Raw genomic sequence first — 13,824 nt, forward strand, 5'->3', positions numbered from 1 at the left:
AGGCTGTGCCCCTGCTTGGTCCACTCACCACCCACATTAGCCCCCTAAAACGTCCCCTTCCGTCTCCCCCAAGCAACTACTAAAATAAGGACAGCCTGCTAGATCAGGCCAGGGGACCATCTATAAGAACTTGTGGACTTTGGAAACTGTTTTTCCTGGGGGGACGGAATATCCAGAATGTATTATTTGGTGGGGTTTTATTTCCTAGTGCTTCAGACTCAGATGCTCAACATTCACTATCCTTACTTTTCCCGCCCCGACCTGGCCACAGTGATCCATGTGACAGTCACCTCCAGGACTGACTACTGTAATTCGCTCTACGCGGGGCTGCCCTTGAAGCTGACCCAGAAACTCCAGCGGGTGCAGAATGCTGCAGCGAGGCTCCTCACGGGGTCACTGCCATGGGAGCATATTCACCTAGTGCTTTACCAGCTGCACTGGCTCCCGGTGGAGTACATGGTCTGGTTTAAGGTGCTGGTTTTGACCTTTAAAGCCCTTCACGGCCTAGGACCCTCGTAGCTACGGGACCGCCTCTCCCGGTATGCCCCACGGAGAGCCTCAAGGTCCATAAATATCAACACCCTCGAGGTCCCGGGCCCTCAGGAAGTCAGATTAGCCTCAACCAGAGCCAGGGCCTTCTCAGTGATGGCACCGGCTTGGTGGAACACTCTATCTCATGAGACCAGGGCACTTTAGATCTGATTTCTTTCCGCAGGGCCCCTAAGACAGAGTTGTTCCGCCTGGCCTTTGGCTTGGAATCAACTTGATCCACTTCCCCCTCTTTTCTTTTCGCTTCCTCCTTCTGTGATGGAACTCCTGTTTAGGGACTTCCCTGGCTTTTTCTGGCCCATGTAGGACCAGTCTGGATAGTTGGCTTTGGTGGAGATTTGACGTTTTCAACCCCGAAAAGTTTTGATTTGAGTTTCCACTGAAATGAGGCTGCATTTTAATGTTGTATTTTAATCTTGTTTTTAAGTTGTATCTTAATCAATTGTTTTATACCTGGTGTCAGCTGCTCTGAGCCCGGTCTTGGCTGGAGAGGGCGGGGTATAAACAAAATTTATTATTTATTATTATCCATGCCACCTCAGGAAATAGGGATGTCTCACAGCGGCCAACCAGCTGCCAGCAAGTGCGACCCGAGTGCGAAAGCCGATTCCCCTCCTGCGGCTTGCAGCGAGTGGTGCTCAGAAGTATCGCACAGCCATTGTGGCTAGTACAAATCAATAGCCCAGAGGGATAGTGCAATCAGTAGAGCATGAGACTCTTCATGTCGGGTCATGGGTTCGAATCCCACGTTGGGCAAGATATTATTGCATTGCAGGGGGTTGGACTAGATGACCCCCGTGGCCCCTTCCAACTCTACAAATCTGCCATTCTGTGAATTTGCATGATTCCCTTTCAAAGCCACCTAAACTGCGGCCATCGCTGCCTCCTGTGGGAGGGAGTTCCAGAGATTAACTCAGCGCCGCGTGAAGGAGGACTTTCTGTTCTGTGTCCTGAACCTTCCAACATCTGGGCTAGCTTACAGCATGAGACTCTTAAGAGGCAGCAGCGGTTCTGAATCCGAGTTGCTGGAAGCCACAGGAGGGGAGGCAGCTATTGTGGCCGGATCCTGCTTATGGGCTTCCCAGTATGGACTCTGGTTGGCCACTGGGAGAACAGGAGGCTGGACGAGTTGGGCCACTGTCCTGAAGCAGCAGGCCCCTTCTTATGTTCTAATCCTGCAGCGGAGGCTGCGTGACGACAGCCTTACATTTTTATGTATATAGGAAGATATTATGCTTTCGTTGTAAAAGCATGTTCCTTTTGATGCTGAACTGCGCCGTGGATTTCGTGGCATTAAGGACTTGTAAATGTCTGACGCAGGCCCGTCTCCTGCACAAAAAGGTCATCGCGGGAGAGAGGACACATCATGAGGGCGGGCAGCCGGCTGGGCGCGGAGAATCAAAACCAGAATGATCGCAGGAGCTTCAGCTGGCCGTTTGATGTGGAAATGTCTCGAAATAACTCTACGCCACGTGATCCTCCCATTGTCTCCAGCCAGACTTGCGCAGGAGAGGTTCCTGGTGGAAACGGCAACATAATCCCAATGACTGACCCAAATGTGCTACTAGGGGATGCATTCTGCACACATACCCCTCCCGGTTTGCCGCAGCGACTGGTCCCAAGAACCGGGGTGTTACCTGAACGCCTGTATCAGCCCACACCTTGCGAGGGGCTTCACGCGATGGGTTTTTGTGCCAAGGCAGGACCCCTTGAGCTGCTCAGGATTAAGAACAGAACAAGGAAGGGGGAGCGAAATCCCTGCCAGTGGGTCGGCGACCTCAAAAACTAGATCCTGCTGTCTCGTACACTCATCTTTTTTCTGCTTCTCTGTGAAGTCATTCCTCAGGAATGTGCTGGGGCCAGTTTTCTTTCTTTCTTTCTCTCTCTTTTTCCCCCAAAGTAATTATTCTCTTGAAAGAAAACACGTGTTCGCTAAATGTTCAGAAGCCAAAAGGGAGGGGAAAAGAAGTAGCAGGAGATTGGAGAAGGGCAGGAGGGAAGAATAGGCAAGGCTCCCCTTAGAATCACGGCTTCCTTTCGATTTGCTCTTTCTTCAGCCTTGATGATCCTAGAATTGAAGAGTTGTAGGGTGGCGATGTGGGTTAAACCACTGAGCCTGGGACTTACCGATCAGAAGGTCGGTGGTTCGAATCCCTGCGATGTGGTGAGCTCCCGTTGCTCGGTCCCTGCTCCTGCCAACCTAGCAGTGCGAAAGCACGTCAAAGTGCAAGTAGATAAACAGGTACCACTCCGGCGGGAAGGTAAACGGCATTTCCATGCACTGCTCTGGTTCGCCAGAAGTGGCGTAGTCATGCTGGCCACATGACCCAGAAGCTGTACGCCGGCTCCCTTGGCCAATAAAGCGAGATGAGCATCGGCCACGACTGGACCTAATGGTCAGGGGTCCCTTTACCTTTAAGGGAACCCCGAGGGTCATCTAGTCCATGCAGCAGTCACAGCTCAAGGGGACCCCGACGGACAGCCATCCAACCGCTCTTTGAACACCTCCAGTTTTATCATATGCAGTGGAATTGTAAGGTAGCAAAAGGATTTTGGGAAATGATATATAATGAGTTGAAAAAATGTTTAAAATAACCTTTGCTTTAAAACCCCCCCGAAGCCTTCCTTTTAGGAATTTTAGGTGCCGAAATCCCAAGCGACCGCCTCTCCTGGTATGCCCTGCGGAGGACCTTAAGGTCCACAAATGACAACGTTTTGGAGGTCCCAGGTCACAAGGTGGTTAGATTGGTCTCAACTAGGCCAGGGCCTTTTCAGTACTGGCCCCGACTTGGTGGAACGCTCTGTCCCAAGAGACCAGGGCCCTACGGGACTTGACATCTTTCCGCAGGGCCTGCAAGACGGAGCTGTTCTGCCTGGCCTTTGGTTTGGACTCAGTCTGACCCTTATGTCTTCCCTCCCCTTACGGTTTTGATCTATGGGCTACTTTTACAATGAGGCTGCATTCGAACCCATGGCTTCAAGTTGCAAGAAAGGAGATTCGGACTAAAAATTCGGGAAAACTCTGGTGGACTCTCCTTCCTTGGAGGTTTCTAAGCAGAGCTTGAGTGGCCATCTGTCATGGATGCTTTAGTTGAGATTCCAGCATTGCAGGGGGCTGGACTAGATGACCCCAGAGTTCCCTTCCAACTCTACTATTTTATGATTCTGTGTTAATACACTGCCATAACAGAAACTAATTCTGGAAATTCAAGCTGATACTCAGCTTTCCAATTTGTGGAAGGCCTGTGAACTTTGTCCCATCTCTGATTTCATTCCTGCCTCCCAAATCAGATATGGCTAATGTTAATTTTTTGCAGAGGGTTTTGTTTCTCATCAGATTGCTCCTCCCTGTTTTTAATTTATTTTTTTTAAAAAAGCTTTTCTACTTGATAAATTTCAACATTTTATTCCCCACTAGAACCACTCAGGTTCACGCGCTGAAGGCCCACATCACAACAAACGGAAGCGTCACTGACGAAACTTACAATCTCCTCTTGGGAGAATGGTTACAAGGGAACCTAATGAAATTTAGTTAGGGTGGATTTGAGGGAGTCACGTAATAATGGAATTTAAAATGAATATAAGAAAGAATACGTGTTTTTGTTTTTGTTTTTCTTGTAGTATTGTAGTGTATGTTTTGTTTTGCATGTTTAATTTGTTATAGATGTAAAAAAATCAATAATTTTTTCGGGGGGGGGGAAGAAACTTACAATCTCTTGTTTTAAAACAGAATCTCTTTCAGAAGTTCTAATATGGGACTCTTTCAACCACTGTTCCCCGCTTGTTGAAAATAAATAAATGGGAAGGATTGTGGATTTTTGTGCCTGTTTCAGCTTCTGCTTTGGGATCTGAAGGCTCGAAAAGAAATAAAATTCAGACCATCACCCAGAGCCTGGTTCATTTTTAGGCTTGTGATAGGAATTTTGAGGTCTTAGATATATGGCAATGTTCATAACCGCACGTACATAGATCAGCACAGGAAGACTGACCTGAAGCCATTTTGATTCCTAAACTGAGCAAATGTTTTCTCTGCAAGGTCAAAGCGGAAAAGCCTCCCCATTGTCTTTTCCTTCACAAATCCTGCCTTAAGGGCACATTTAAGATATGAATAGGGTGTGAACTGTGACCTGGCTCAGGAACTATTTATCGCTACAAAAGACTGGCCAGGCTCCCCAGGCAATCCAATCAAGTGAGCATTAGGAGGTAACCTGCCAGACAGGAGATAAACAAGGACAGGAGAAAAACAATATTCAAATTTCTGTTGTAGACCACCTTTTCTCTGATGTAGGTGTGATGTATCTGGGGAGTGGTCTTAGGTTACACCCCTTCTGTGATGTATGCATGATGTTTCTGGGGGTGGTCTTGATCTACAGGGTGGCAATTTCAAAAGTCTTTATAAGGTCTTGCACACCATTTTTCTGGGTCCCTCCTCTCTCCTGCAAGTGAGGGGAGCACCCTGTTGCAACAGATCAATTAAGGCCAAGCCTACAGGCTGCTGTTTTGCTCCAAGTAATCCTGGTTGGTGTCTTTGCTTTTGTCCAAGGGAGCCCTCGGATTTTTCCGTTAAGAGGCTTAAAAAAGAAAAGAAAAGGCAGGGAAACGAGACTCTTTCCAAACATCGCATATTTTCACGAGCCTCGGAGAAAAGAGTCGAGGTTTTTCGGCGCTTCCTGCAAGCTCTGAGAACTTTGCAGCCTGACTTACCATCTCTTTTTCCTTTTGACCAAAGTTAGAAAAGGTTTTTTCCTCCACAGCTCCCGCCCCACAACCAATATTCCATCCACCAGGATTTCAGCTAAATCCCCCCAAAGCATGCTTTGCCTTTTTAAGGCAGAGCCGGGAGAAGGCAACCCACGGTCAGATTACTCATTCTCTGCCCTAGTGTCATGGGAACCAAAATCTCAGCCGCTGTGTCTCCCTGCCCCGCCCCCTGGTCCCTTTGGGGGTTCACACAAGGGCAGCGACGGAGCAGGCCCAGGCACGGCCAGGAAACCTGTTCCAATTGTCCCAAAAGGTGTGGTGCAATAAAGGACGAAGGTGCTTCTGAGAACGTGCAGAGCGCTTTCTCTCCAGCTGAGGAGGGTCATGACTCGGGGCGAACGCGAGGTTTTTTGGAATTCAGTTTTGATGGAAATGATAAATATTATGAAAGAAGCTTCATGAAATGAACGCGACTGCATGTTTTCTCTTCTTTTCTTTCAACTCAATTCTGTTGGAGGTTTCCAACATATAATACCATGAAAACCAAACACAGGTCATATCCAAAGAGAGCAAAATAAGGGAAAGGAGAAGAAAAGAGAGAGGAGAAGAGACGAAGAAAAAAACAAACACACGGATGCAAAACACCGCTGGTTGGGCGGTTGGAGGATGGATGGCGGCTAACAGAGTGAGGTTGAATCCTGACAAGACAGAAGTACTGTTTTTGGGAGACAGGAGGCGGGCAGGTGTGGAGGACTCCCTGGTCCTGAATGGGGTAACTGTGCCCCTGAAGGACCAGGTGCGCAGCCTGGGAGTCATCTTGGACTCACAGCTGACCATGGAGGCACAGGTCCGTTCTGTGTCCAGGGCAGCTGTTTACCAGCTCCATCTGGTACGCAGGATGAGACCCTCCCTGCCCACGGACAGCCTCGCCAGAGTGGTGCATGCTCTGGTTATCTCCCGCTTGGACTACTGCAATGCGCTCTACGTGGGGCTACCTTTGAAGGTGACCTGGAAGCTGCAATTAATCCAGAATGCGGCAGCTAGACTGGGGACTTGGAGCGGCCGCCGAGACCACATAACACCAGTCCTGAAAGACCTACATTGGCTCCCAGTGCGTATCCAAGCACAATTCAAAGTGTTGGTGCTGACCTTTAAAGCCCTAAACCAGTGTTTTCCAAACGTTTTTGGGCAATGGCACACCTGTTTACTGAAAAAAAATCTCGCGGCACACCACCATTAAAGCCCCGCCCCGTGACGTCAGCGCGCAGCGTCACGCCGGGAGGGACGCACAAAAGTGAAAGTTTTTTCCCTCCCCCTTGCCGGGGAACCTCCAAGCTTTGGGCAGGCAGGCAGGCAGAGCTGGGAAGGGGGTTTCCAGGGGACACGGCAGCTCCTCGAAAGGCTTCTCTCAGCTGCGCTCAATCCTCCTCGGAGAGGATTTCCCCTCCGGTCCCATGCCTTCGTTTGGGGCATCGCTCCGGCTGCTCCCTCTCCCGCCGCGCAGGAGCGATGCCTCTCTCTGGCTCTCCCTCCGCGCAGGCTGAGGGAGGGAGGGAGGTGCGCGTGTGACCCGTCTCTGCTGGGAGACCAAACCCAGCGAGGCAGAGTCGCGCGGAGGCGCCCAGGCAGCGCTGCCGGCTGCGAGGAGCGCCAGGCAGCAGCAGGAGGCGCGGCCTCTCCTCACCGCCGCCGCCCCGCCTCTCACCGCCCGACTCGCCCGCCTCCCTCCAGGCATCTCGCGGCACACGAGGCAACGTCTCACGGCACACTCGTGTGCCGCGGAACACCGGTTGGGAAACACTGCCCTAAACGGCCTCAGTCCTGTATACCTGAAGGAGCGTCTCCACCCCCATCATTCTACCCGGACACTGAGGTCCAGCTCCAAGGGCCTTCTGGCAGTTCCATCCCTACGAGAAGCCAAGTTACAGGGAACCAGGCAGAGGGCCTTATTGGTAGTGGCACCTTCCCTGTGGAACGCCCTCCCACCAGATGTCAAAGAGAACAACAAGTACCAGACATCTGAAGGCAGCCCTGTTTAGGGAAGCTTTTAATGTTTGATGTACAGTGGTACCTCGCAAGACGAATGCCTCGCAAGACAAAAAACTCGCTAGACGAAAGGTTTTTCCGTTTTCGATTTGCCTCGCAAGACGAATTTCCCTATGGGCTTGCTTCGCAAGACGAAAACATCTTGCGACTTTGTTAAACCGTTAAAACCGTGCTTCGCAAGACGAAAAATTCGCTAGACGGCAAAACTTGCGGAACGAATTAATTTCGTCTTGCGAGGCACCACTGTATTACAGTATTTTAATAATTTTTTGGAAGCCACCCAGATTGGCTGGGGAAGCCCAGCCAGATGGGCGGGGTATAAATAAATTATTATTATTATTATTATTATTATTATTATTATTATTATTATTATTATTATTACTTTATATTCTATCAACCTCCTATTTTAATCTTTGATTCACAGAGATCTTCCCAGTTCCCACCTGGGATAGCTCCCATCTTTCTCAGTCTCACACCCTGAAAAAAACCACTCTATTCTGTCTCTGACACAGGTCTCTTCCATCCATCCCATCTGAATGTTTTCAGTGACGTATCATCGAAAGAATAGAGGTCTTTTATAAGATCTTGGCAGCTTGGATGGTAATTTCAACTCAATGGGAAACAGGAGAAAAGGCTAAGAAGCAAGGGGTTGTTTTAGTTGAGATTCCTGGATTGCAGGGGGTTGGTCTGGATGGCCTTTGGGGTCCCTTACAACTCTGTGATTATATGATTCAGACAGGTGTTCTCTGGCCCAGCCCTACCTAGAGATGTCGGGACTCGAACCTGGAACCTTTGACATGCAAAGCAGATTCTTCACCACTGAGCTGCGGCCGCTGCCTCAAGCCGCCTCATGGCAGGGCCGGTCCTGGCTCTGATCCGTATCTTGGAATCCATGTACGGTTTGCTTTCGCACCGGTGACCCTCACATTGCAATGGGTTGGGCTGGATGACCGCTGGCTATCCCTTTGTTGTTGTTGTTGTGTAGTCGTTTAGTCATGTCCGCCTCTTCGTGACCCCCTGGACCAGAGCACGCCAGGCACTCCTGTCTTCCACTGCCTCCCGCAGTTTGGTCAAACTCATGCTGGTAGCTTCGAGAACACTGTCCCACCATCTCGTCCTCTGTCGTCCCCTTCTCCTTGTGCCCTCCATCTTTCCCAGCATCAGGGTCTTTTCCAGGGAGTCTTTTCTTCTTATGAGGTGGCCAAAGTCTTGGAGCCTCAGCTTCAGGATCTGTCCTTCCAGTGAGCACTCAGGGCTGATTTCCTTCAGAATGGAGAGGTTTGATCTTCTTGCAGTCCATGGGACTCTCCAGAGTCTCCTCCAGCACCAGAATTCAGAAGCATCCATTCTTCGGCGACCAGCCTTCTTTATGGTCCAGCTCTCACTTCCATACATCACTACAGTTCTATAATTCTATGAAATGCTGCAGACCCGTTGAGATAAAAGTAATCCTCCATTTCCGTCTCTGCTCCTCCTGCAACTTTCCTCGCATTCCTGCCAGAGGGGCCTTCTTCCAAATCCCCTTTTGCGGAGTGTGACAAGGCAGGCCACCCACCGCAGCCGGGGATGTGGAAATCCAGACCGAATGGTCTGAACGGTCCATTTTTTTAAAATAATATTTTATTAACTTCCCAAAAATTTTCCACATTTTCATTATCAAACATAAAAAAGAAAAAAGTTGAATTCCCCCTAGTCCCTTCCCTGCTTCCATTGTTTATCATCACACCGCATGTCCATTTTGAATTGAAAAATCATTGAAATTACCGTATTTTTTGCACCATAACACTCACTTTTTTCCTCCTAGAAAGTAAGGGAAAATGTCTGTGCGTGTTATGGAGGGAATGCCTACGGGTGGCATGCCTACGGATTTTCCTCCTCTAAAAACTACGTGCGTGTTATGGTCGGGTGCGTGTTATAGAGCGAAAAATGCGGTACTTATTGTCCATTCGTTATGTCATTACAAGTATTTCTGAAATTCTGCTAACGTAAACTTGTGTACATTGCTTCTGTATATATGCAATAAAGCCCTTCCAATCTTTTTTGAATTCATTCTCGTCTCTTCCTCTTAGTTTCAATGTCAATTGCCACCTGCCCAGATTTTAACTTGTCTGAATTAATTTTAAGATGTATTTTAATTAATGGATGTCTGTTTTTATGCATATTGTGTTGTTTTTATGATGTTAGCCGCTCTGAACCTGGCCTCAGCCGGGGAGGGCAGGATGCAAATAAATTATTATTATTATTATTATTATTATTATTATTATTATTATTATTATTACTAATGTTGCCATTTCAGCATATTCCATTAATTTCACTTGCTAATCTTCTTTAGCTTCTTCTTTCCAATGTTGTGCTAATAGTATTCATATGGCTGTTGTTGCATACTTAAATAAATCTTTTTGTGATCTTGGTATATCCACTCCTGTAATACCTAATAGGAAAGCTTCTGGTTTTTTAAAAAACAAAAGGTATTTTAAACATCTTCTTCATTTCATTATAAATCATTTCCCAATACTTCTTAACAGTTTTGCAATCACACCACATATGAAAAAAAATGTCCCTTCTGCTGATTTACATTTCCAACGCTTACTTTCTTTATTTCTGTACATTTTTGCTACATTTTACTGGAGTTAGAGAACAGTCCATAGGCAACCTAAGGCCCGGGGGCCGGATCCGGCCCAATTGCCTTCTCAATCCGGCCCGCAGATGTGTTTTTACATGAGTAGAATGTGTCCTTTTATTTAACATGCATCTCTGGGTTATTTGTGGGGCATAGGAATTCATCCATTCCCCCCCCTTTCAAAATATAGTCCGGCCCCCCACAAGGTCTGAGGGGCAGTGGACCGCCCCCCTGCTGAAAAAGTTTGCTGACCCCTGGGCCACCACACAGCAGAGAGCAAGCCTGTCCCTGTCTTGACTTCTTTCGGAATTCGTAAGTGCAAAATTGTTTGGGAATTTCAGGTGCACAAATGCAGCCGGGCACGGGAAGAAGACGGCACAACTTTGGGGCACCTAGTTCACTGCGTCCGGGCTTCATACTCCGTCACGGGGCGGGGCAGAGAGCAGGTGGGGGCGTGGCGTGCATCCTGGGGGCGTGGTGTGCATCCTGGGGGGCGTGGCACCCAGCACGGGGGTGGGGAGCCGCGATGGCACCCCCCCCCCCGGATCGTGGTGCTGGGGGCAGCATGCTCCACCCGCCCCCTCTTCCTCTGCCAGCACCTCTGGGACAGGGGAGGGTGGTCCATTAGGGCAAATGGGGACTCACCAAACTCATCTGATACCAGTGCTGCAATGGGTCACTGCAACTGGCTGTTAACCAGAAGGCTGGTGGTTCGAGCCCACCCAGGGACAGCCGTGGGGAGGAATCCTGTATCGCATGGGGGTGGGTCTAGATGAACGTCGGCGTCCCTTCCAACTCCACAATTCTGTGGTTCATTGATTCCAGGGGTTGATGTGATGTGCTGAGTTGAATAGGATCCAAAATGCAGCAGTCTGATTGGTCCACAGGAGCCACCCAATCCAGGCTCCCGGTGGAAGTGAATCCGCAACCTGATTGGCCTACAGGAGAATCCCGGAATTAGCCAATCACGTGCAGCCCATTGTGTAAATGATGTATATAAAGCAGATATTTTAGGGGAACTTTCATTCCTCCTCACCACTATGAGCTGAATAAAGAACAAGAAATCCACTCTCGACTCCGAGTATATTTCAGTCGGCAAGGTTTTACCTGCCTGGGCCGGTCAAGTCCCGCAGAGATCTCTCCATGGGCCGGAACACGTGCGTGAATGTATTGTGACATGATGTAACATATATTATTATTTTCGCTTTTTCTTCTGGATGACTCTTTTGTTTGTTACCTCTTTTTAATCGCAATAAAGCATTAAAAAAACCCTTGACTGCCTGTCTCCAAGCCCTAGTGCACACCTGTAAAGGATTCCCACAGGATAGGGTTTGATATTGCCACGGGTCAGGCATAATATCCATCTTTCAGATTGGGAAAGTTTATAGAAAACTGATTTGAAACTCTTAGCATGCTGTACATTATAAGAAAATTAAAATGATGTGCTGACTCCCAATAAGTTAGCAAGAATGTATAAGACAGGTACAAATATCCGCTGGAAATTTAAGAAAAAGAAGGCAGCTTTTATCATATGTGGTGGTCTTGTAAGGTAATACAAGCATTCCAGGAAATGATCTATTATGTTGGGGGGGGGGAATGTTTAAATAAACTTTTATAAAAATAAAATAAACCCAGAGGCTTTTCTGTTAGGAATTGTAGGTCCTGATACTCTAAGGGTACAGAAACGACTTTTTATGTATGTGACGACAGCTGCACGGATGCTATTAATCCAGAAATGGAAGGAAGATAAAATCTCTACCAGAGAAGAATGGCAAATTAAACTGTTGGACTATGCCGAAATGGCAAAATTGACCAGAAACCTCAAGAAGCAAGAGGACCAAAATTTCAACAAAGAATGGGGAAAATTTATCATTTATCTTGGAGACTGTGATAGGAATTTTATGGTCTTAAATATATGGTAATGTTCATAAGTGTACCAACCAAGCACATACATAGATCAGCACAGGAAGGCCAACCTAAACTGACCAAATCTTTTCTCTGCAAGGTCAAAATAGAAAAGCCTCCCCATTGTCTTTTCCTTCACAAATCCTGTCTGTGTTTTGAATAGGGTGTGAGCCTGTGACCTGGCTCAGGAACTAAGTATTTATCATTACAAAAGACTGGCCGGGCTCCCCAGGGTATCCAATCAAGTGAGCATTAACAGGTAACCTGCCAGACAGGAGAAAAACAAGGCACTCAGATTTCTGTTGTAGACCGCCTCTTCTGTGATGTAGGTATGATGTATCTGGGGGGTGGTCTTGGGTTACACACCTTCTGTGATGTATGTATGATGTTTCTGGGTCTTGATCTACAGGGTGGGAACTTCAAAAGTTTTTATAAGGCCTTGCACACCATTTTTCTGGGTCCTTCCTCTCTCCTGCGGGTGAGGGGAGCACCCTGTTGCAAAAGTTCAATAAAGGCCAAGCCTACAGGCTGCTGTTTTGCTCCAAGTAATCCTGGTTGGTGTCTTTGTTTGTTGTCCAAGGGAGCCCTCGGATTTTTCCGTTAACAAGACCACTGCAAGCAGATGAAAACACCAGCAGGATTGCAATAACACAAGTACTATGGGGACAATGATGTTATATAAAATGTAGGTGATTGGGAAAGATGCAGTAGAAAAGGTTTAATAATAGGACCCACAGAGGTGGGAAGTCCAAAGATTTTGGAGGCATCTTTTAATTGCTGATGTGTATGGTTGTATTGTTATAATTCTATATTTGTAAAATCAAATGAAAAATTATTTTTTTTAAAAAACGGTATTGCCACAGACCACGTTTCCAGACATTTTTGTAGCGCAGTTAAACTGCGGAACTCTCAGCCACAGTAGGCAGCGACGGTCGCCGACTTGAATGGCTCAAACAGAGGATTAGACAAATTCATGGAGGTTGAGACTGACAGTGGCTACTGGTATAATGGGTACCTGGTTGGCCACTGTGAGAACAGGATGCTGGTGAAATAAAAAATTTAAGTTCTTTTATAAATATAATAAATATTCATAAATGTACCAACCAAGCGTATACATAGATGTGTGGACCACATGTCTGGAGCAGCACAGGAAGACCGCCCTGAAACCATTTTTGCTTCCCAAACTGACCGGATGTTTTCTCTGCAAGGTCAAAGGAGAATGGAAAAGCCTCCCCATTGTTTTTTCCTTCACAAATCCTGCCTTAAGGGCATGTCTGTCTGTGTATGAATAGGGTGAGCCTGTGACCTGGCTCAGGAACGAAGTATTTGTCATTACAAAAGACAGGCCAGGCTCCCCAGGGTATCCAGTCAAGTGAGCATTAACAGGTGACCTGCCAGACAGGAGGTAAACAAGGCACTCAGATTTCTGTTGTAGACTGCCTCTTCTATGATGTATGTATGATGCTCTGAGCAGAATCATTTTTTAATTTTCAGTTTCTGGCGTATGCAGGCAGCTGCCGTCTAACAAGCCAGAGACTTGCTCCGCCTCGCCCAGTGCTGTCTGCACAGACTGGCACCAGCCCTGTGATAAGACTTTTAAGGTCTTAGATATATAATAAATTTTCATAAATGTACCAACCAAGCACATTCATAGATCAGCACAGGAAGACCGACCTGAAACCATTTTTGATTCCCAAACTGACCAAATGTTTTCTCTGCAAGGTCAAAGGAGAATGGAAAAGCCTCCCCATTGTCTTTTCCTTCACAAATCCTGTCTCAAGGGTATGTCTGTGTTTGAATAGGGTGAGCCTGTGGCTCAGGAACTAAGTATTTATCACTACAAAAGACTGGCCAGGCTCCCCAGGGTGTCCAATCGAGTGAGCATTAATAGGTAATCTGCCAGATAGGAGATAAACAATGCACACAGATTTCTGCTGTAGACCACCCTTTCTGTGATGTAGGTATGATGTATCTGGGGGTGGTCTTGAACTCCAGGGCGGGCA

At 47.5% G+C, this 13,824-nt stretch overlaps 1 long non-coding RNA gene across 2 annotated transcripts in view; it reads left to right on the forward strand.

The window, feature by feature from the left end:
• Positions 1 to 13,824, forward strand: part of LOC309537053 — a 219,790-nt gene that overhangs the window by 29,083 nt on the left and 176,883 nt on the right. The window contains exon 1 of one of the 2 annotated variants that reach the window (XR_014221796.1): positions 13,411 to 13,782. The exons of the other annotated variant lie outside the window; for it this stretch is intronic. This is a non-coding gene — a long non-coding RNA (uncharacterized lncRNA). Of the gene's footprint in view, positions 1 to 13,410; positions 13,783 to 13,824 lie in introns of those variants that run through there. 2 annotated transcript variants of the gene reach the window in all.

Source organism: Podarcis vaucheri, assembly GCF_965113315.1.
Source record: "Podarcis vaucheri genome assembly, chromosome: 7".
NCBI lineage: Eukaryota > Metazoa > Chordata > Lepidosauria > Squamata > Lacertidae > Podarcis > Podarcis vaucheri.